Genomic DNA, 4,358 nt, shown 5'->3' on the forward strand with positions numbered 1-4,358 from the left:
ACATGGTTTTCTACAAAGCAATGTTGCTAACGTTTCCAAATGTGTAAGTTGGAAATTGATATATTTTATCTTTTTTTCTCTAAGATTTATTTATTTGAAGGAAAGAGAGAATGCAGGGTGGGGAGTGGTACGGGGAGAAGGAAAGAGAGTCCCAAGCCAACTCTCTGCACAGAGTGTGGAGCCCAATGCAGGGCTCGATCTCACAACCCTGAGGTCAGAACTTGCGCCGAAACCAAGAGTCTGTCCGGTAACTGATTGTGCCACCCGAGTGCCCCAATATACTTTATCTTCTATTCCTCAGCTTTAATCAAGAGCTGTGGAGCTGACTGTACTGGTCTAGGAGTCACAGCTTAAGAAAAATCACATTATCTTTCTGAGTCTCAGCTTGTTTCTGGAATGTAGAGCCGAGCACGAGTTTCATAAAACAAATCAGACCCATGGTCTAAAGGAACCTTTATTTTTAAATTCCAAAATAGTACACATTTATTGTGAACTGTTAAAATAGTACCAAAATGTAGGACTCAAAAATGGGAAGTGCCTCATAATCCCACACCTTGGAGATGACCATTGTTATGTTTGCATTTATTCTTCTTGGGATTCCTACACAGATCCTAACATAATAATAGGAGCCACAATATCCAGTATCTTGAAACTTGCTTGTTTTCACGTACTAACATATCTCTTTGTCTATCAATACACAGAGATCTACTTCATTCTTTTACCTGCTGCCAACGTTGCTTTTACCTGACAGCATATTTCTTCAAGGACACTGCCTGTGGTTTTACAGGGAAGTGGTTCTTCTTTGGTTGGGTGATCTTTTGTCATACAGCGATTGCTTCAAGGGTTTCACTATAAGATCTTCAGGGAAGATGAATTGGTTTTGGACTTATTGTAGTGAGAAATAGAAAACGAGGGATCCCCGGGTGGCTTAGCGGTCGAGCATTTCCCTTAGGCTCAGGGCGTGATCCTGGAGTCCCAGGATCAAGTCCCACATCAGCCTCCCTGCGTGGAGCCTGCTTCTCCCTCTGCCTGTGTCTCTGCCTCTGTCTCCCTATGTCTGTCATGAATAAATAAATAAAATCCTTAAAAAAAAAGGAATAGAAAACGATTCCATTTTTTGTTAAGTGTTTCATTGGTGAAAATGTCATTAATAAGGGGTTCTTTCAAATACCGGGGTCATCCTGCCTGCCCTTTTAAAGTAATTTTTTTTTTTTGTCAATGCAAGGGAAAATACAACTGTACTTTTCATGTGAAGACTCAGACTAAGATTTCCACTAACACATATTCACGCTTTGAGACTCGGCTCACGAGTTCCACTCTCTGGGATGTCTTCCTGCCCCCTCTGTTAGGCCATTCTCACTCTCTGCACATAGGCGCTTGTCCTCAGGGTACCACAGCGTGGCAGGCAGGCATCACTGCAGGCCTATCATGTCCTGCCGGAGACGGCCAGATCCTCCAGAGTAGGTCTGGGTTTCTATCCCTAGTAAATTGTGTAACACCAGATACATAGTAAATGTTTACTAAATATTGGATGGTTGAATGAATAATAGAACGTCCCATTCCCATTCTTTGCGGGGATGATTACATACTTCATGATTTATTCAGATGCCCTCTTTCCTCTCCTTCCTGTTCCCTTATAGCCATTTCCTTTCTTGCTAAGAACTGGAAGCTGTTGACAATTGAATGGTGCCAGGCATCTGGCGAACAGCAAGAAAACAATCAAGTTGTTAAAGCTGAGGGGCCCTGGCTGACTCAGTCAGTAGAACATGTGACTCTTGATCTTGGGGTTGTGAGTTCAAGCCCCACATTGGGACTAGAGCTTACTTAAAAAAAAATAAAAAATAAAAAAAGGGGTGAAGCAGCAACTTTCCCTGGCCCAGGCAAAGAACACTGAACCAGGAGACTGCAGACCTAGGTTCCGGTCCTAACTCATTCACTCTTTCAACAAGGTATGTCAAGCACTCTTCTAAATCCTGCTGATGCAGTGGTGAAGAAGAAAGACAAGGTCCTAACTCCTGTCTTCCAGAGGAGGAGAGTCCAACACCCAGACAGTAAAAGGTGATGTGATGGGGAGTACCTGGGTGGCTGCTTCAGCTTTGTGGTCAGGAAGGGTGTCTCTGAGAACTGACATTTCAGGTGAGATGTGAGTGATAAAAAGGAGCCAGTCATTCAAGGACTATTGGGATGATCATTCCAGGAAGGTCAGCCAGGGGAAAGGTCCTAAGGCAGAAACAGACTTTGTGTTTCCAAGGGAAAGAAAGACCAGTGTGGCTGGAGTAGTGAGAGTGAGGAAGAACGTGATTGAAAATGAGTTTGAAGAGGTGGGCGGAAGCCATAATATATCCTGCTTTGAGGAATTTGGATTTTATTTCCAGTACAATGGGAAGCTACTGGAGGGTTTTAATCAAGAGGGTGAGATCATTCAAGCTGCCCTTCCAAGAATAGACTGATTTCAGGATGATTACAGAGGGATGAGCTGAGAGCATTGCTGTCATTCAGGCAGCGTGGATTTGGGTTAGGGTGATCGTAATGAAAATGGAGAGAAGTGGATGAACTTTTTTGAATATGCTTTGTAGATAAAGTGGACAAGACTGGCTGACAGATTAAATATGGAAGATAAGGAAAGAGAGGACTCAAGACTGAATCCTAGATTCATAGGTTGAACAAATGGGTGGATGCTTGTGCTAATGACTAAAAGTAGGAAGACTGAGGAAGGAGCAAGTTTGGCAGGAAAATTCTAGTTCTTCGTGGATAAATTATGGCTGAGTTGCATATCAGACATTTGCATGGAAATGTTAAGAAGGCAGTTGGATATCCAACTACATTGGGGAAAAAATCAGGGCTGGATGTGGAGATTTGGGGATCATAAGGACATAGATGGTCTCCAAAGCCATGAGACTAGATGGGGTTACCAAAGGTAGTAGTAGGGGAGAAGGGAGGGGAGGGAGCCAAAAAAGAAGACAGAAGGAAAAGGAGAGGAAGGAAAAGAGAACAGCAGGGGATCACAGAGCCAAGAGAACATTTCAAGAAGGAGGAAATAATCAACTTTTGCTGTAAGGTCAAAGAAAATAAGAAGAAAAAAAAAGAAAATAAGAACAAAGAAGTGGCCTCTGGATTTAGCAACATGGAGGTCATTGGTGACCTGGACAATAATAGTTTCTATGGATAGTGGGGCTGAAAGCCCAGTTTGAGTGCATTGAAGAGGGGACATGGAGACAACAACCCTCTTGAAAAATTGAAGGAAAGTAAAGAAATTTGGTAGTAGCTGAGAGGAGACGTGGGGGTTAAGGGAGATGCTAAGAGCATGCATATGGGGATGATCCAGTAGAGGAGAAGTGTTGACTACGTAGGGGTGGGGACTGCAGGAGGAACCTTCTACTCAGAAGAGAGGGCACGGGACCCAGAGCACAGGTGGAGAGGCTGGGTTTGGAGAGAAGGAGGGTTCTGGGCCCATAGAAACCAGAAGGGAGGCAGCAGGGAGGCAAACGGGCACAGGGAAGTATGTGGGTTTGGTGAGAAGAAGATGCAGGATTTTCCCTGCGTGTGACTGTGATTGACTCACTTACCTTGCCAACATACGTTGAAAAACTAAACAGGTCCGCTCCAATCATGCTGAATGTGCTTCTTTTACACAGTCACTCCACTAGTTACACCTGCCTGAGCATCTGCTTTATTCAGTAAGGGGCCTAGTGGGGAAGGTGCGGGGTTCAGCCTAGAGCTAATTATATAATCGATTCTAACTACTGAATACTATACATCAGATCCTATATGAGGGCTTCCATAAATTCACCCTCCCTGTCCCCACCACACCCTGCGAGACAGGCTTTAGTACTGTTCCCATGAGAGAGATTAAAAAGCCGAGGTAGGAAGAGATGGTCAAGCGACTTTTCTAAAATGATGCAGTGAGAATTTAAACCCTGAAGTAAATTTAAACCCTACTTTTGGCCATTTGTATTCTATTGCCTCTGCAGGGGAAGGGGCGAAAGGGCTCAGCTAGGAGGGTCGGGGCTCCTCAGGTTAAATACCTTTCAATCTTCTCCATAGAGAGAGACAACAACAATTGCTCATTGGTTCCTAAAAATTGCCACGGGAAGCAGGAGAGCTGAGTTTTCTGTAGCAGGCTCGGAGATTAATGTTCTCGACTCCTCTGTGTGGAGGCAGAAGGATTGAACACACCCACCTAAGCCTGTAGTCCAACACTGTCATCTGTGCACCTGGGACATCTGCTGCCAGTTACCCGGGCATTAGATAAATCCTCAAATTTTTGTGGCCTTAGGTTTTTCCAGATGTTTGCTGGGAAACAATCTTTGTCCGGTTTTGCAATCCTCTACAAAATAAGGTCGGTTCTTCTGAATACA

This window comes from Vulpes lagopus, chromosome 1 (genome assembly GCF_018345385.1).
Source record: "Vulpes lagopus strain Blue_001 chromosome 1, ASM1834538v1, whole genome shotgun sequence".
Classification (NCBI taxonomy): domain Eukaryota; kingdom Metazoa; phylum Chordata; class Mammalia; order Carnivora; family Canidae; genus Vulpes; species Vulpes lagopus.